Source organism: Artibeus jamaicensis, unplaced genomic scaffold (assembly GCF_021234435.1).
Source record: "Artibeus jamaicensis isolate MK-2021 breed Jamaican fruit bat unplaced genomic scaffold, CSHL_Jam_final contig_233, whole genome shotgun sequence".
Classification (NCBI taxonomy): domain Eukaryota; kingdom Metazoa; phylum Chordata; class Mammalia; order Chiroptera; family Phyllostomidae; genus Artibeus; species Artibeus jamaicensis.
This window is the reverse complement of record NW_026521486.1, coordinates 46981010-47001290: the sequence shown is the minus strand read 5'-3', so window position 1 is coordinate 47001290 and position 20281 is coordinate 46981010. Positions and strand designations below refer to the sequence as shown.

The 20281-nt window shown below is 41.4% G+C and overlaps 1 protein-coding gene across 10 annotated transcripts in view; it reads right to left on the bottom strand.

The window, feature by feature from the left end:
* The window catches only part of PCED1B (PC-esterase domain containing 1B), a 125719-nt gene that overhangs the window by 14121 nt on the left and 91317 nt on the right, over window positions 1-20281 (bottom strand). For 9 of the 10 annotated variants that reach the window (XM_053661517.1, XM_053661519.1, XM_053661520.1 and 6 more), the window contains one exon: window positions 11072-11240. The gene's annotated coding sequence lies outside the window, so the exon portion shown is untranslated. Of the gene's footprint in view, window positions 1-7098; window positions 9199-11071; window positions 11241-20281 lie in introns of those variants that run through there. The other variant, XM_053661524.1, reaches the window with a different exon arrangement.

Below are 20281 nucleotides of genomic sequence, written 5' to 3'. Positions count from 1 at the left end.
TTCTGATTCCTCCTCCCAGTCCATCTGAAACCACGAGGCAACTGGAAGGGGGCAGGGGGACAGGAAGTGGTATTCTGATTGATTGATTAGATATAGATAAGCTGGGAACTTTGTTTTCTTTTCTTTTCTTTGGAAGGATATGATTTGGAGGAGGAGGAATATCACCTCCCCTACAAATTCCAAGATGAAAGAGGAGGAAATGAATCAGAAGAAAAGAAAAAAAAAAAGGGGAAATAAAGCTTTAAAACCCTTTTTCCCAAACAGTGAACCTTCCATAGGTGTTTTAAACACTGTAGGATACAACAGTTCTCCATTGCATTAAATGGTATAAAATAACTAACAAAAGTCACAGATTCCAAAACAATCTTGAAATGCGTATGCATGCATGCCCTATGTGCTTAGTTTTTTTGTTTTTTGTTTTAAATACTATGCTATTTAAGGAAACTGGCCTATAAAGAAAAACATGGTTGTCTTTTCCCAGAAAATGTCATTTTATTTTACTTCATTGACTACGCGCAATGTGTGGCTTAAAAATTAATTCCACACATCACACAGTGTTTCTATCCTCTCATCTATAGCCATTAAATCCAGTCATTTTACATTTTTCAATGATTATTGCGTTTCAAGGCAGGGTTTCATCTAGAACCCAATCGATAACTTTAGTATTTTAAAATTTAGATCAGCCTGTTACATAACTTTGAAAATTTGTCATTATTTGATTCTAGCATATCCGTGGGTTGCAAATGTTTCCATCTCCTTAGATTTCAGCCGGTCTGCACACTGCGAGGATAAAAGAGCAATCTAGGGGGGAGGACTGAAATTTGCATAATCATCACAAGACTGAGAACAGCCTAGCTGTAATAACGCAAATGATAATCTTGATTATACTTGTCAAATTTAAAGTTCTTTAAGAGCAAGAAACAGATTTTCTTGGTTCCTAGCACTCGTTATGCCACGCGGAGACAGCTCCTTTTGCTGTTCTGGCCCCATTTCATGTCCCATAGCCCAGTGTGCTGGCTTTCTTTCTTACCACCAAACTTCACTTTTTCATAGAGGGTAATGAAAATGTATGTATATAGAATGTCTTATATGTAGAATGTGCTATCTCACAACTAAGGCGAGCTCTAATCATCACCTGAGGCTCTGAGAAAGCTTGAGTGACTGTCACCTTGATGGAGCTGTGCAGGGACCCAGAGCCCTTGGACTGCAGCTGGAGTGTGTCATCTTCGCTGGCCTCTCAGCGGGAGGCCTGACAGAGCGCAAGGCCATCATCGACATTCTTATATGATTTTGCTTATTTTTAGAAGGCATTTAATGCACATGGCACATAACTTCAAAAGGTACAAGGGGGGTGAGTGAGAAGTAAGCCTCCCTCTCTCTCTTGTTCCCTAACTCCCATTTCCTTCTAGAAGAAATGCTGCCATCGGCTTCTTGTCTGCCCTACCAGAAATACTCTGTATGGATATTCTAAATCTCTCTGAAATATTTTATTTCTTCCTTCGTAAGAGTGATATTTTAGCTGAGGAATGAAAAGTGGTCTGATTCTGGATAGAATCTGAAGGCAGAGGTGATAGGATTTGCCTGGGGAGAGGAGGTGGGGTGTGAGAAAAGGAGAGGGGACGAGGCTAGCTCCAAGGTTTTGGGCCTGAGCAACAGGAAGGATGATGTTGCATCCACTTAGATGGAGAAAATTTGGGATAAACAGGTTTGGGGAGTTGAGGTCAAATATCAGGTTTTGGGCCTATTACATGTTAAGATGCCTTGGACACACTGAAATCGAAATGTTGAGAGGGGATTCAGATGGATAAGCCCAGAGGTGAGGGGTGAGGCCGGATATACTAATTTGGTTTGGATGCTATGGCCAATGGGGAAGGTGAAGCTAGAGTAGAAAGAAGGTCCCAGGACCGAGCCCTGGGGCACTCCAGGTGTAGGCGTCAGGGAGGTGGGAGGGGCCTGTAAAGGAGACTGAGAATGAGGGTCAGTGAAGCAGGAAGAAACTACCAGAGTGTGAAGTTCTGGAAGCCAAGAGCAGAAAGTGTTTCAAGGGAGGGCACCCAGGAGGGCTTGTCCAAGATAGTTCATAAGCCAAGGAGGATGTTTGACCATTGGCTATAATACATCCTGTGGGACTTTGGTGACCTTGATACAGTGGTGGGGACAAAGGCTGATTAGAGTGGTTAAGAGAGAATTGGAGACAGTACACCCTCCATGAGTTTCACTATAAAGAGAAGCAGAGAATGAGAAGTTAGGTGGAGGGGGAAGTGGGGTTAGGAGAGTTTTATTTTCTTTTATGATGGGAACAATAATAGCATGTTTGTATGTTTATGGGAATGATTCAAGAAATAAGGAAAAAAAAGATAATGCAGGAGGAATGGGGGGAAATTGCTGAAACAATGTGCTTGAGTTGGCGAAAGGATTTGGATCTGGTCCCCAAGTAGAGGGGTTCACCTTGAATAGGTGCTAGGACAGGTCGAGCAGAAAAAGGATGGAGAGACCAAGTACAGGAGCATAATGCTGGTGTATGGGTGGGTGTGGTGGTCCTGACTGTGTTTTGTCAGTGAAATAGGTCAAGGTCACCAGCGGAGAGTGAATCTGGGGAATGTGGTGGTAGAGCTCTGAGGAACAAGAAAATATGACACAGGTGACTAGGAGATGGGAGAGACTGTAATCACTGAGTAGCAGGGAGATCCACTTAAGCTGGGAGCCCTTAGTTGAGCTGAGGGTGCTCGGCACGGGGGTTAGGTGTTCTCTGGTCCGTTTCAGCCATGTGGGTGCAAGTCCAGAGTGGGCAACAGTCACACTTAGTCAGGACTGGAGTTTTGCCTTTTGGTTTCTATTAATGTATGTTAGTATGCCATTACAAATTTATAATTTATTTAAAGCCATAATTTATTTAAAACCAAACCCATAAAAGCCAGATATTTTAATTAGACAGTGAAAAATACTCTAAACATAAGGGCAAAAATAATGTTCCTTTAATATTAATAACCCTTTAATAGTTCCAGCCACAGATCAATTTAAACTTATCTTTAAAAGCCATTATCATTTTGACCATATTTTCTATTTCAAGGAACACTTATTTTCCTTATCTTCTTGGAACAGAGTGCATCAAGTGGGCCAGAATCAGGCCACTAAATACTTACTTATAAATAAACTTAGCTCAGCCAGCTGGTGTGTGTCTGTGTTCTGTGCCTGACTACCTTAAGAAAAAGAACCAAATTGGGCAACTCACAAAACAATGCGTGTTTTATTTGCTTGTCCGACTTGAAACAGTTTACATATTTTTGGTCGTTTCTCTCCGAAGCATTGGCAGTCAGCACTCAGCGCACACGAAGGATTTGCCTCTATGGGAGCACAAGCACGTCCCTGACTTTCAGGATTTGGAGACTGGGGATCAGACCTTCTCATGAGTTCGATTTCGTACCTGGACTACATTCTCTAAGTCAGTACATGCAAAGTCGTGTGCTGTTGAGCAGCAAGACTAGAGCGTTGGGATTTGGGAGGTTATGGGTGGAAAGGAGCCATATTTTTGCTTTTGCCAAGATGGATAGAATTTGAGAAGCAAATTTATAAAAGACTCCGTTCTGTTAGATTTCTTAAACTTTTCTACAAACTTTGTTAGAATGCTTATGTTTTATGCAAGTTCTGCATTCTGCTACAGTTTAGCTTTGGGTTCAGAGCATGGCCTGCTTGCAGGCAGAAAGAGTTGAGAGTCCCAAGTCTGTAACCCATGAGCTGTGTGATTGGAAAAGTTGCTTAATACTCTGGCCCAATTCCAGTTGTGGACATCGACTATGCAAAGTGCTAAGCAGAGTGCAAGGCATTTCATAGATGCTCAATTTATTGTAGGAAGTAGTATACGGACACCCATGCTTTAATAAAATAAAATATAATTACAAAATTATATTACTAACTTAGTAATATAAAAATGTACCTTAAAGGGCTACCACTGAATAAAATGTTAACACGAAAAGTGCCCTGTGGGATGGGCACAGCTCTGGGACTGGAGTGCTATCTTTCAGAAACTGGCTGTAACAGTGGGAAGGGTGACAGAGACCACCCTCGGGCCAAGTGGGGTCAGTGGCCACCTAAATCACACAGCCAGGCTAACAGCTCAACCTGGATTGAGAGCTGGAGTCCTGAGTCTTGGTCCCACTGACCCAGTGCCACAGTACATGAATTTCAGTAAAAAATAAAAAGTTATAAGCCCTTTTACGAAGAATTTAATACGCTGGGGGAGTTTGGCCTTGAATTATTTAGCAATGTCCTTCACCTCTAAACAATATTACATTTTATTAGAAGACTCCAAACCACTGGCTTAGTTTTCTGATTCCAGTTCTGTGCCTCCCCTTTTCTCTTTCTCTTTGTTGTTACTATCTTATCCACTTTAAGTGTATGCTCAGTAGTGTTAAGTATATTCACATTGTTGTGAAACAGATCTCTAGAATTTTTTCACCTTGTAGATCTGAAACTGTATTTCCATTAAACAACAATTCTTCTTTTATCCCTCTTCCCAGCCCCTGGCAGCCACCATTCTCCTTTCTGTTTATGAATTTGACTGCTTTACATACCTCATAGAAGGAAATCATACATTATTTGTCTTTTTGTGATTCACATATTTCACTTAATATAATGTTCTCAAGGTTCACTCATGTTGTAGTATGTGAAAGTTTCCTTCTTTCTAAAGGCTGGGTAGTATTTTGTCATCTGGTTCTCTAAACTTTACCTGATCACCACATCTGTAAGAGGATGGCTTCATCAAACCCCAGGCTAGTAGCTCTCAGACAGTCTATTTAGGTTTTATGTCACCAATTAGTTGACTTAGCTATTTATTAGTTTCAACTCTTCCTTTCCTCAGCCCACATTAGCATGAAGTATGCAAATAAGAATGCTTTATCCTAGACCATAAGTATGCTGGGGCATCATCTCTCTTTTAATCACAGAGGCTGGCAGAGAATCTTCCTTTACCTTTCACATTCATGATCTGCATTTTAAAAATCTCTTCGGGACTTTCGGTCAAGAGGGAAGCATAGGTAAACACAGTACTTGAATCCTTCCACGACCTCATAAAACTACAACTGAACTACAGAATAATCATCATTCAGAACCACCTGAAATCTAGCTGAATGGGAGTCCTCTAAGTACGGATTTAAAGAAGCCACGTTGAGACTAGTAGGAGGGGTACAGATGCAGGAAGGATGGTCCAACACCCACACGTGTTGGGTAAAAATTGGAAAGCATATCTCAGCTGTCAAGGTCACCACTGAGGTGCAAGCTGTTCCATCCTCACACCAAGTTCCCCAGCCCAGGGTTCCAGTACTAAAAAGAGAAGTCCCCGTAACTTCTGGCTGTAGAGTGTGGCTCAGTGTTACAGAGGCTTCTGGAGTCCCAGGCAGTTCCTCTTGAAGAGCCCGTGCACGGACTTACTTGGACTTGCTCCCTCTGAGCTCTAGCACTGGGGCAGCAGCTTGAAAGGCACCAGGGACATACAGGGATGAACTGAATTGTTTCGCATTGGGGTAAGAGTTGGAGGGGCAGCTTTCTGCCAGACAAAAATGCTGGCAGAGGTCATTGTTCCTTTTCTGAGATTCCCCACCAAACATACACGGAGTGAGGGAGAGAGAGAGAGAGAGAGAGACTGGTGGGTGCTATATCTGAGTGCCCATCAGCCTGGCTAACACTGTTGACCCTGCCCTGGTGATTCCCTGAGAACCTGCCCCATCCAACTTGTGGGCCCACCCAAGCTGTTTCAAGTGGCTTTTCCATACAAACTGCCTGTCTTGGCTCCTGATGCAGACTTTCTGAAAACCTCTCAAAGGTTCACAAACTGCAAACAAGCAGCATCTGGCCTTGGCATACCCCATACTTCTCAGTAAGTGGCCCCAGGTGGCAGCCAGCCTTGGTTCAAAGCTTGGCCTTTCCTGGGCACCTCCGAGCTCAGCACAACCAGCAGCCACCTGCAGATCACACTGTAGATCATACTGGGCAGGCCCAGACAGGGCATAGATGGCGGCTGACTTTACACCTCCCAGGAGGTCTCAAAGCCAGTGCATCCAGTGGACAGCTTCAGACCATGCCAGATTACAAACCTACCACCTCCATGAGCGACACATTCCAGGGGCAGTCTTGGTGCGCACCAAAGCCCACTGAAGCAAGTCCTGCTCTGTGGGGTTGGCTCCGGCACAGCAGCTCCTCTGCTATAGTCCCAAATGGACCTCACAGCCAACACGCCTGGGGGGGTCAACTGCTCCCTATGTTGCTAACAGCAATCAAACCCCAATTACAAGACAGTGCATGCAGCCCACACAGGGGTGCACCTGTGGTGCCCAGTTTGGGTGACCGGGGAGGCGGTGCCACTGAACCCTACCAGATACCTGCTTACCAAGCCTGGGAGACAGAGCAGCTCCACCTAATACATGGAAACAAACACAGGGAAGCAGCCGTAATGCAGAGACAAAGAAATAGGTCCCAAATGAAAGAACAGAAAAAATCTCCAGAAAAAGAACTAAATAAAACAGAGGCAAGCAGACTACAAGATACAGAGTCCAAAACAATGGTTGTAAGGATGCTCACAGACTTAGTGAGAACTTCAAGAAACTTTGTGAGAACTTCAAAAGCATGAAAAAGGACACAGAAACCACCAAAAAAGAACCAGTCAACACTGAAGGCTACACTAACTGAAATGAAGAATATTGGAATCGACAGAAGAGTAGATGAAGCCAAGAATCAAATCAGTGATTTGGAACGTAAGGAAGGAAAAAAACAGCCACTCAGAACAGCAAAAAGAAAAAAGAACCACCCAAAATGAAGATAGTGTAAGAAGCCTCTGGGACAACTTTAAGAATCAATATTTGTGTCAGGGGGTGCCAGAAGGAGAAGAGAGAAAACAAGAAATTGAAAATCTTCTTGAAATTTGGGAGGGATATCTCAGGATGGAGGAGTCCTAGCCCCACACCAGACCCCTCAGGCCAGGGTTCCAGTGCCAGGGAGATAAGTCCCCACAACTTCTGGTTGCAAAACCCAGCCAGGATTGAGTCAGTGGAGGAAACTGCTAGAGCCCTAAGCAGTTCCTCTTAAAGAACCCACACATGGACTCACCTTCTCAGGCTCACTCCCTCTGAGCTGCAGCAGTGGGGTAGAAGCTTGAAAGGTACCAGTAGTGTTTAGGGAGAAACAAGTATCTGGCATCAAGGCAAGCAGAGGCCATTGTCCTATTCTGAACTCTTACCCAACTGAGCCAGCAAGGTGGTGCCATATTTGAGACTCCATCAACCCGACTTACACTGTTTGCCCTGCCCTGGAGATCCCCTGAGACTCTGCCCCACCCAACCAACTGGCCCACCCAAGCTGCTTTTCCATATGAATGGGTGGTCCTGGCTTACGCTTCACAACTTCCTAAATCCTCTCAAATGATGAACAGCTGGCCTCAGTGAGACCCAGGCCAGCCCAGGCCTGGCACTAGCAGCAGCCAGTTTAGATTCACAGCTTGGCTCTGCCTGGTTATCTCCAAAACCAGCACAAAGTAGCAGCCATCTCAGATTGCTTTATAGCTCAGACAGGGTGGCCCCAGGCAAAACACAGGTGGGGGCTGACCTTGCCCAGCACCACCCAGGAAACCCCAGAGCCTGTGCACCCAGTGGGCAGCTACAGGCCATGCCGGAGCACCACCACCCTGCCCCTGCACAGCTGATCCTCCATGAAGTGCAAAGGGTAGCGGTCTGTGGTCACAACCAATCTTTGCAGCTGACTGGACTGGATAAATGCCTCCCATTGATCTGTCAACAGCAACAAAGACTCAACTACATGAGGAGGGTGTACTTAGCCTACATGAAGGGCACAGCTCGAGTACCCACCTTAGGTGATAGAGGAGGCTGTGCCACTGGACCCTGCAGGGCACCTACTATATTAGGCCATGCTACCAAGACAGGGAGTCATAGAAGCTCTACCTAATAGATAGAAACAAACACAGGGAGGCTGCAATAATGAGGAAAAAAATGGCTCAAATGAAAGAACAGATCAAAACTCCAAAAAAAAAAAAAAGAACTAAACAAAATGGAGATAAGCAATCCATCAGATGCAAAGTTCAAAACACTGGTTATAAGGATGCTCAGGGAACTCAATGAAGACCTCAACAGCATAAAAAAGATCCAGTCAGAAACAAAGGATACACTAATTGAAATAAAAAGCAATTTACAGGGAAACAACAGTAGAGTGAATGAAGCCAAGAACCAAATCAATGATTTGGAACATAAAGAACTATAAAAAACAACCAATCAGACATAAAGAAGAAAAAAGACATAATCCAAAAAAATGAGGATAGTTGAAACAGCCTCTGGGACAACTTCAAGCAGTCCAACATTCACACCATATGGGTGCCACAAGGAGAAGAGAAAGAGCAAGAAATTGGAAATGTATTTGAAACAATAATGAAAGAAGACTCCCCTAATTTGGTGAAGGAAATAGACATGCAAGTCCAGGAAGCACAGAGAGTCCCAAACAAGATGGATGCAAAGAGACTCATGCTGAAACACATCATTAAAATGCCAGAGGTTAAAGATAGAGAATTTTAAAATCAGCAAGAGAAACGAAATTAGTTACTTACAGGGGAATTCCCCTAAGATAGTCAGCTGATTTCTCAAAAGAAACTTTTCAGGTTACAAGTGACTGCAAGAAATATTCAGAGTCATGAAAAGAAGGGACCTATAGCCAAGATTACTCTACCCAGCAAAGCTATCAGTTAGAGTCAAATGACAGATAAAGAGCTTCCCCGATAAGAAAACCTGAAGGGGTTCATCACAACCAATCCAGAATTATATGAAATATTAAAGGGTCTTCTTTAAAAAGAAGAAAAAAAGACAAAAAATATTAACAATAAAATAAATACATATCTACCAACAACTGAATCTGAGAAAAAATGAACTAACAAGCAGACCAGAAACAGACTCACAGACGCAGAGAACATTTTGACAGCTGACAGATGGAGGGGTGTTGGGGTGATGGAAGAAAAAGGGGAAGGCATTAAGCACAAAGTGGCTGTCATGGAATGGTCATGGGGATGTAAAGTACAGCATAGGGAATATACAGTAGTCAATGATATTCTGATAACTATGTATGGTGTCAGGTGGGTATGAGCTTTATCAGTATGATGTGCACCTGAAACTAACATAATATTGTATTTCAACTATAAATGAATAATAAAAATGATTAAGTGGCAAAAATATTCTTAATAATATATAAAATAAAACAAAATTTCTCTTTAAAATGACATTTTTTTCTCGACTAGTCACATATGAAAGCACTATTCACAACATTGTCAGTTTTTAAAATCTGGATATTTCCAAAAAAATGCGTGCTTGTAAGTGACGTTATAAATTAATTCTAAGAGTGTTAACATTATTTTTTGTTCAAACCAAAATGCTAACGATGGGCTTATAGATGTGATAATTTTGTTTTTGAAAAATTTTTTAAAAATTATTTACTTATTTTTAGATGGGGGCGGGGGAGAAAGAGAGGGCAACAGCAACGTGTCTCTAAGCACTCTGCTCAAACTCTTTCTCTGCACAGCCTCCACCTCAGTGCAGATCTGAAATCCTGCTGTGGCTTCCTATTCGCCTTCCTACATATGTTCTTTTCTTCCTCCACACCTTCTCTAACCTGCAGTCTTTGCTCATTCTAAGATGCAGATCATCTAGTTTTGCTTTCCTTTCATAGAATCAACTTAACTTGTTAAACTGTGTCCAAAATCTTGCAAAAGCCCTGACCGGTGTGGGCTCAGTTGGTTAAGTGTCGTCCCACAAAGTGAAAAGTGGCTGGTTCAATTCCTGGCCAGGGCACGTGCCTGGACTGCGGGCCCTGTCTCTGGTTGGGGAGCATGGTTGGGGCACACGGGAGAGGGAACCGATTGATGTTTCTCTCCCACTCTTTCTCCCTCTCTTCCCCTCTCTCTAGAAATAATTACGATCTTAAAAAAAAAAATCTTTCAGGAAATACCAAACATTCTGCCTTTTGTCAATCAGGCGTATTAGCCAAATACATAACATGACATCAGTGAGGCCTGAAGACCCCAAATTGACTAGGCATCTAGGTTTCCTCGAATCACAATAATAAATAACAAACACATACTGAGTATAATTCTGAGCACTTTAAGTGTATTAATTCTTTTTACAAAACCGAAAATAATTATCGTTATCATTTATTGGGAGTCTACTTCATACTCCATACCTCTTATGTCTGTTAGTTGTTACCTTTTAATCCACTCTGCAGGGTAGGTACTCCTGTCTCCAGGAGGAATGTGAAATAGGGGAAAGGGCTTCTGGATGGTCGGGTTTTGCTTAGGCCCTTGGGCTCGGAAGTAGCAAGGTCCCGATCAGCCCCCACCCTCTGCCTGTCCCCCACTGCCCCCTGCATGGGCACCACTGCCATGCCTAGAGTGGTGCCACAGAGAGAATGGTGATGTAAATGGAAATTAAAACACTGTGGCAAAGTCAAGCGGGCTGTTTTGTTATTGCGTGTAGGGGAACAAAGGCTAGCACTGAGTGGAAAGCACCAAGTCCGTCTCCTCACTTGCCAAGGCTTTGGTTTCAGGTTGTCTGTCTAGCGATAGCAGGCTCAGAAGTCCCCGGCATTTGGTGGAGTCACAGAATCAAAACCCTGGGAATATTTCTTATAGCGTATTTACTTAAAATTTTATTTTAATTGCTTACACTCCTAAGGAAAAAAAACCCAACAAAATGGGGGGTAATAATCATAGATTTATGTTAGCTCGCAGTCTGAAGGAAAAACTGTCTTTTGCAGAGTTTGATTAACCACAGACTTATATTTCAGGAGGAAGTAGGCAAAGAAAAGCTGACAAATCATGCCTGTCACAGGCTCAGTCTGTTAAAGAAAAGTAAAGTGCAAGCTTATAATTTCTTTACATGAAAAGGAAATGTTTTGTCTAGATAAGTTCTTTCAGTGGATGTCTCAAGAATAGGGGGCGCATTGCGGACCGGCAGAACCTGGACCCTGCTCACCGTCTGGAGCAAGTTCTTTACCTTGCGGTCACGTCTAATGACGAGGAATGCATACTTACGTGTTCATGTGAGGATGACTTCCTCATTGTCATGTCCCTTCATGGCTCGTCCAGAGGAGGAAGGAAGAGAGGTCAGTGGGTACGTCCCAATATCACCCGTGCTAAGTGAAGGAAAAGGCAGTTGGGAGCTCCTCTTGGCCTCTTGCCGATCGGCTGGGTCATTCTTGTCCTATCAGGGGAGAAACAGCACTTCCGTCAGCGGGCCTGGGTGGGGGCAGCAGCCTCAGCCAGCTGGCGGGCATGCCCCCGCGGCCTCGGACTGCTCCGCAGAGGTGGTTCAGGGCTTCCTCTTCCAGGAGCTGATTAGTATGGGCTGCTAGCTCCCCCACCTCACCTCCACCAATCCCACATGCTTATTCAAACCAACAGTGCTATTATACCAATCATTTCTTTTACATATTTGGGACAAAGGCTTAAACTAATTTAGCCCTCACTCTGTCGCCTTCAAGCCAAAGTCCTTTTATTTTGAGGCTTTGACCACAAGGTACCACCTAGGACCTGAAAAGATTTTGCCTTGAAGGCCTTCTGCTAGAAACCACCAGAGTAATCTCATCCATGCCTTCTCCAAGTGAGATTTTTGGCAATTGTTTGCTAGCATCCGGTTTGAAGCCCCTTGCAACATTTTACTCCAATGCAATGCCCTGGGCTCCAGTTACAGTTTCCTTGGATGAGCCTGTCCAAGTCCCTCCTGTTCAGATCCCATATACTTCTAGGGGGGGCCACCGCTAGCTAAGTCATCTAGTCACCTGGAGGGGCTGGCATTTGGGGGTGCACTGTGGAAGGCGGAGATAGAGCAGCACCCATGACCACACTAAGATCTATTTTCTGAGTTTTTTTCCCAACATATACTGCCCTTTAAAAAATCTAGGATTTAGAAAATAAGGTCATGTAAAGAGAGAGTGACAAAAATGTGAGTGGATATGAACAATGGTGTTGGGATTGCCTGAGGGAGTGGGGGTTGCTGGGAGGGGGCGAAATGGAAAATTGGTACAAGTGTAATAGCATGATCAATAAAATAAAATGTAAAAAAGATTATAAAAACAGAAACAATTCCAAAAACTAGGGAAAATGGAAATGAAGTTTCGCCTTGTCCCCAGTAGGCTGAAGGAGCTGCCAAGAAGAGAGCAGGCAAACATCCCAGGGCCTCAGGCCAACTATTGATAATAACATTATGATGAATATTTATTGAGTGTGGCTTTTGTTTCTTTTTCCTTATTTTCCCTCCTCCCTTCCCTTTCCTTTTTTTTAAGTTAAAAAATAAAACAACACAAACAAACAAACAACTATAGGCTAAATTAGTTGATGATTATTGCATAATCTGTACCTGACCTCAATTGCAAGGAAGATAACCTGATTAGAGAGGAAACTGAGCTAGGAAATCCAGATTCTTTTATACTGAAAAATCATGGAATATATAGCATTTATTGCTAAATTAGAAGAAAAGGTTATGGCCCATCTATAGAAATAAGCTTATTTGCAGACAATGACGCAGGCAAATGAGGCGAACCAGCTAGAGCCACCAGAATCTTTACTTTTTAGGTGTATGACAGGCCTCTCCTATTTTTACACAGTAGCGCAGGGGCATCAAACTCATTTTCACCGGGGGCTACGTCAGCCTCTTGGTTGCCTTCCAAGGGTCGAATGTAATTTTAGGACTGTATGAATGTAACTACTTCTTAACTAGGGGCAAGGAGCTCGGCGCTGCCGCCGGGTAGAAACAAGGTGTGGGGCCGGATAAAACAAGGTGGAGGGCTGGATTCGGCCCGCGAGCCTTGTGTTTGCCACTTTATTGTATTTCTGGGCTCTTTATTTTGTGCCACTGATCAATTTGTGTATTCTTTCATCAGTACCGTATCAGTATAGTTTCATGGCAAGAATCAAAGTCAGATAGTTTCAGTCTTCAAAATTTGTTCTTTTTCAATATTATGTGCAGTGGTGGACTAAGGAATCTAGGCAGCAAGCTAGGGCTGGGGATAGCCCAGAGCATAATACTGTGTGGAGTCAGAGAGCACACAGAATCTGATCAAGTTAGGGCAGTGGGTAGAAGACAGGCAAACACAAGCTACAGCAGGGCCAGGCATAGAGAATTCTGAAACTGTTCTTGCCTCAGACCATTTTTCCTTGCAGCTGTAACAGAAGCCAGTTTCCCAGGCAACGTCCAGTTTGGTATAGCCTGAAAACATGTGTTTCTGCAATACAGCATCATGTCTTGATAGGTAAATGTTGGTGCAACTCCTCATAGTCTTATCAACCTAAGGGTTGGAAGCGGAGATGGTGCTATTGAGTAGCAATTCCCTGTGGTGGTAAATTTTAACCCTTCTGTAAAGTACAGAGTTCTTAATGAACTTTCATTTCTTTGTAGCTCATCGCAACCAGGTTCGCAAAGCCTTCATGCTTCATAAGCTTCTTTTAGTTGTTGTTTTTATTTTGTTTTGGTGCTCGCAGTGAACACAGACAACTGGATATTTGTAGCACCAATATGCTGATATTACAGTTGATCTGATGGCTTTTGATATCTCTTCACCACTGGGCAGAGTTCAATGGCCTGTTTTTAGACAGATGCTCTGGGTGGCTCAGAGATAGCCTTAAAAATACTGGTGTTTATTTCCTTTGCTAAAGAATAAGAATACTAAAATACTGTTAGGGCAGTATTAAAAATGGTACTATTTATAACTTTTAAAAGTCTTCCAAATAACTTCAAACAAATCTCTGTTTTGTGTTTAAGAACAGCGGGGAAATAGAATTTAAATAAACAACGGTGCCTTTTCATCACATCTCCCATGCCCTTGACTGGCTTGCTGCCATCATTAGTTTCTCCCACTCCCTCTCTAACGAGCTGAACAAAGATGGGTTAGAGTGGTTGTTCCTATATGGTGGGGAGTGCTATCAGCACACTGGATCCTGATATCAGACAGGCACTTGGCAACACCTATGAGGATGGTCTGATGAGCGGGATGATAATTATGCATGGGCTGGATGACGGCACATTTCAGTGCATTCACAGTCATGCACATTCAGTATTTTACATGTTAGTCAACATTGATTTAACAACTATGTATTTGATGCCTACAATGGACGAGGCACTGCTCTGGCTCTACAAGTCGCGAGTGACATGGATTTCTGTTTTCAGAGGGCACTGAGGAACAATTAGGGGTTTTAAAGTAGGTGCTCCCTTCACACACACACACAAATTAATATATATACATATATATGTAATTTAAAAAAGATAACTCTAGCCTTGAGTGGAGAATAGATTTTATCCTCACCAACAGTGGATATTGAAATTAAAAATAATTTTTAAATGTCATGGGTGAAATGTTATATATAATTATATTTAATAATATATAGTATATATTAATGAGCTGCTTTTTAGAGCAGTTTCAGGTTTACAGAGAAAACTGAGCAGAAAATACAGAGAGTTTCCATATATACCCTCCCACACTCAAAGATTCCTCTATTGTTAAATTTTGCATTAATGTTGTACATTTGTTACAATTGAACCAATCTGGATATATCATTTTAACTAAAGTCCTCTGTTTACATTTGGGTTCATTCTCTGTTGTAAATTTTATGGGTTTGGAAAAAGGTATATTTGTATGCATCATATTTCCTGAAGTCATATATCATCACATGTCACAATATCACATATCTACCCATTACAGCATTACACAGAATAGTTTTACTGCCCTAGACAGCCTTATGTTGTACCTACTCATCCTTCCCGCCACTGAAATACTTAGCAACCATTGATCTTTGTGTGTGTGTGTGTGTGTGTGTGTGCCTTGGCCAGAGAAGAAACTGCACCCCTGGTGTGCTGTGATGACGCTGTAACCAACTGAGCCACCCAGCCAGGGCTCCTCTGATCTTTCTATTATCTCTGTAGTTTGCCTTTTCCAGAATGTCATATACCTAGCTGGAATTACACAGAATGGAACCTTTCCTGACCGCCTTCTTTCACTTAGCAAGATGCATATGAGATTCACTTAGCAATATGCATATGAGGTTCACCCACGTCTTTTCACCACTCGCTAGTAAGTGATTTGGTGACTCATTTTGTCACTAAATACGATTCCATTAGGTGGGTGTACCACAGGTTGTTTATGCATTCACCTATTGAAGAGCATCTTGGTTGCTTCCTCATTTTGGAAATGAAGATAGAGTGTTCAAATGCAGGTTTTCGTGTGGTCATAATTTTCAACTCACTGGGGAGCATGATTGCTGGATTGTAGGGTAAGGCTAAATTTAGCATTGTAATGAACTGCAAAACTGTCTTCTGAAGTGGCCATCCCATTTTGCATTCCCAACAGCAATGAATGAGAGTTCCTGGTGCTCTGCACCCTTAGCAGCACTTGCTGTTGCCATTGCTTTTGATTTTGGCCATTCTAATAGGTGTGTCTTTATTGTTTTAGTTTGCAGTTCCCCAGTAACATATGATATTGAGCATCTTTTCGCAAGCTCATTTACCATCTGTACCTTCTTTGGTAAGGCATCTGTTTAGATTTTTTGCCCAATTGGGTTTGTTTTCCTGTTGAGTTTTGAGAGTTCTTCGTGTATTTTGGATGTAGGCTGTTTTTGTAAAAAATATGTATCTTATTGATTATGCTACTACAGTTGTCCCATTTTTTTTGGATGTAAGTTCTTAATTAGATGTGTGGTTTGTAAATATTTTCTTCTACTCTGTGGCCTGCCTTCTCATTCTTTTAACAAAATGTTTTGTAGAAGACCCACTTACCAATTTTTCTTTCATGGATTGTGCTTTTGGTGTTGAGTCTAAAAACTCATTGCCAAACACAAGGTCACCTAAATTTTCTTCTAAGAGTTTTATAGTTTTTGCGCTTTACATTTAGGTTTGTGATCCATTTTGAGTTAATTTTTGTAAAAGGTGTAAGGTTTGGATCAATTCTCTTTCTCTGTTTACTTCCTTACTCCCTCCCCCCCTCTCTTTTTCTTCCTCCCTCCCCTTCCTTCCTTCCTTCCTTCCTTCCTTCCTTCCTTCCTTCCTTCCTTCCTTCCTTCCTTCCTTCCCTCCCTCCCTCCCTCTCTCTCTCTCTTTCTTTTGGATGTACAGTTGTTCCAGCACCATTTGCTGAAAAGACTGTCATTTCTCCATTGAATTGCATTTGCTCCCTAGTCAAAGATCACTTTATTGTATTTCTGGTCTCTTTGTTTGGTGCCACTGATCAATTTATCTGTTCTTTCATCAGTACCATATCAGTATAGTTTCATGGCAAGAATCAAAGTCAGATAGTTTCAGTCTTCAAAATTTGTTCTTTTTCAATATTATGTTAGCTATTCTGGGTGTTTTGCCCCTCTGTATCAACTTTAGTATAAATTTGTCAATAGCCACAAAATAACTTGCTGGGATTTTTATTAGGATTGAGTTGAATCTGTAGATTAAATTAGTAGAATTGATATTTTGACAATACTGAGTCTTTTCATCCATGAACATAGAATACCTCTCCATTTATTTAAATCTTTTTTATTTCTTTCTTCAGAGTTGTGTAGTTTTCATCATATACATTTGCACATATTTCTTTAGAATTATACTTAAGTATTTCTTTTTCTTTTTCTTCTTGGTGCTAATATAAATGCTGTTGTGTTTTAAATTTCAAATCCCAATTGTTTATTGCTGGTATGTAGGAAAGCAATTACTTCAGTATATTAACCTCTATCTTGAAACTAATAAACGCAACTAATTACTCATTAGTTCCAGGGTTTTTGTTATTGTTGTTGTTGTTGTTGACTCTTGGACACTGTCTACACAGATAATCATGTTTGTGAGCAAAGACAGTTTTATTTCTTTCTTCCCAATCTGTGTGTCTTTTAGTTCCTTTTTAAAAATCTTACTGCATGAATTAGAACTTCCAGTACAATATTGAAAACAAGTGGTGAGAGGGGACATAGTTGCATTGTTCATAATCTGAGGGAGAAAGCACCTAGTTTCCATTAAGTATGGTGTTAGGTGTGGGTATTTTGTAGATGTTCTTTATCAAGTTGAGGAAGTTTCTCTCTATTCCTAGTTTGCTGAGTTTTATTTTTTTTTAAATCATGCATAAGTATTGGATTTTTTCAAATGCTTTTTTTAAACATTTATTGATATCACCACATTCTTATTTTTCTTTTGCCTGTTAATGAGATTAATTACATTATTGATTTTCACATATTGAACTAGTCTCATATACCTGGAATCAACTCCACTTCATCGTGGTGTGTAAATCTTTTTGTACATTGTTGGATTTGATTTGCTAATATTTTGTCAAGGATTTTTGCATCTGGGTTTATAAGAGACATGGGTCTGTAGCCTTCCTTTCTTTCATGTTGTTGTCTGATTTTGCTGTTAGAGAAGTGCTGGACTCTTGGACTGAGTCAGGAAGTGTTCCCCCAGCTCCTGTTTCCGGGAGAGACTGTGGAGAATTGGTGTCATTTCTTCTGCGACTGGTACTTTCTGTTTTGGAAGACTATTAATTACTGATTCAATGTTTTAACAGATATAGGCTTATTCAGATTGTATATTTCTCCTAAGTATGAGTTTTAGTAGGTTGCATCTTTCAAAAAAATGATACACTTCATCTAAGTTTTTATCTTTGTGGTCATGGAGTTGTTCATAATATGCCTTTATTATTCTTTTAAGGTTTATGGGATCAGTAGTGATGGCCCTTCTTTCATTTCTGATATTACTAATTTGTGTCTTCTCTCTCTTTTTGTTTATCATTATATTTCAATACGCAATTTTTGTTGCAAGTGCAGATATGTTTTCATTTATCCAGTCTTATTTCTTTTCCAAACTGCCAACTTACATACTTTGTTTGTTCTTCTATTTTATTGAAAGCTTAATATATATTAAACATGTTAACTCTTTGCTCTATCATACGTGCTACTAATGTTTTAGTTCACCTTATTATTTTTCTTGTAATTTTATGTACGTGTTTTTTTTATACATACGCTCTAGATAGTCTTTCAGTATTTTTAAATTGTTTATTTCTTTGCTGTTATACTAAATAATACCTAATATTCACTGATTATTTACTGTGTCAGGCATTATATATAAACTGATCTACATATATTACCTAAATTAAACATCAAACACTCCGTGTAGTAGGAGGTACAATTACGTCCATTCTGTGTACGAGAAAACTGAGGCCCAGATAGGGAGAACCTTGCTCCAGTAAGGCAGGTACTTTAAAGCCAGAGCCTTAGCCCCTAAGCTCTTCCTAGTAATGTACTTCCACTAGAAGCTGGTATCATTTACATATATGTTTTTATAGTTTTCCTATTTTTTTAAAAAGGGGTGTTCATAAACACTACTTTGAAAATGTTGAGATTTTCTAATTTGAAAACACAGAGCTATATATCATAGTCCTTGCAAATTTAAAAGAATTCATTTATTTTGGAATCAGAAAAGATATATTACCTAGTTTGACTAATCGTGTGGAAAACTGGACTGATAGAATACCAGAAGGTGTGGGAGGAATTATAGTAGAGATAAAGAAAACACAGCATTTTTTTCAAAACACAATTATTACCTACAGGGGGAAAAGACAGTAGTTAAAAAAAAAAGCATAATCACAATGCCCTCAACCTTAGGTTGTAAGTACTATTTGCATGAACATAATAAAGTGAAAAAAAATGAGTATTTAACTTCAGAAAAGAAGGGTGAATGGAAGGTGAGGAAGTGGAGAATGGAAAAACTGGAACGGACAACCCTGACAGACTCAGGTATGATTTTCTAAGATCTTCCTAAGTTGTCTCAACATCTGACCTTGAACGGTGCTGGGACTGTCTGAGCAATCTTCTTGTTTCCGGATCTCACCGCGACAAAATACAGGAATTGCATCTTCTATGAGAGAATCCCCACCCCTCCTCCCTCTACTGTCTGTCATGTAGTTTTGGGGGAGTTGCTATCTCTAAACGAGGAAGACAATTAAAGGAGGAAGGAGGGCGGGTAGAGGGAAAGGAATACACTTGCAGCCATCAATTATCAGATGATATTGAGTCGTAAACATGAGTAATGAAAAGAGACTGTTTCATTTTCTCACAATCCTCATTGTCTCTTTGGAGATACAGCTCCAACTTTAAAAATATTCCTAAAGACTAATCCCAAAAGACTAAAACAGGTTTCTTTTTCTCTCCTACAAGAACACATTTCTTCATTTAGCGAGTTAAATATATAATGCTAATAAATAATTCACAAATTCATAGTGAAGACAATAACTTTCGATGGAATTACAATACAGAATAAATGGCCGGTGTCATTTTTGAAGGAAATAGTTTCACTTACTATCCAAGGTTGCCAGATTATACCTTCCCCTGCCTCATCTAAACCCTGGCCGTTTAGTGCTGCTTTCCCCTCTGAGGAGCGCCCGCCCTTTATAAATAGCACACGGAACTCCCACCAGCGTGACCTTTCTGCTCGGCAGGTCATCTGAGAATATTAACCAGAGTACTTTGTTCCACGGCTCCCAGAAGAGCAAGAGACCTTAATGTTTGGAGAAGCATCACTGTGGAAAGAGTCTGAGCAGTCTGACAAAAATGACTGACTTCCTCTGCTCTGAAGAAGTTTCTCTTGTGTTCTTGAGAGGTGGATATCAAAGGGACATGTGTGGGTCTAAACGAGTTCCAGGACTTGTAAAGAGACCCCCCCTGAGACAAGGCAGGCAGTGGGGAGACCTCTGTTTCAGGAGCGTGGGAGGAAGTGATCTGAGGGGTGCTGGCAGCAAAGGGCAAGCAGCCAGCAAGCACAGCAGGGAGGTCTTAACACGATGTGACCAAGTGTCCCTACAGGTGGCAGAGCGAACAGCAAAAGGCATCAAAAGCATGTGATATTTATTTAACCTCAAGGTGGGTAGGCAGGAAACCAGGAATGCAGCTTAGTGAGGAGCAAGGCAAAGGCCCCAGCGCTGGAGAAACAGGGCAATGGGTTAAGAACGACTCAGGAAAACAAATGCAGTTATCAAGTTTGGGTCCGAAATGGCAGACTCTGAAATAATCTGGTAAAGTGCAATCAGCAAGTGAGGTTTGACTCATAGAGACTATCTTGTTGCCTCATGTGACTGTTAGGACTAGAACAGTGTGCTGATCCTCACACAGAAATTTATTATCACAAGGTGAAATTTATTATCACAGAAATCTATCTTCCCAGCGAACCATGATTTAAGCTACTCAGGGCTGGGAGCATGGAAGCATGTCTTCGTCTCTGAGGGAGATGGTAAG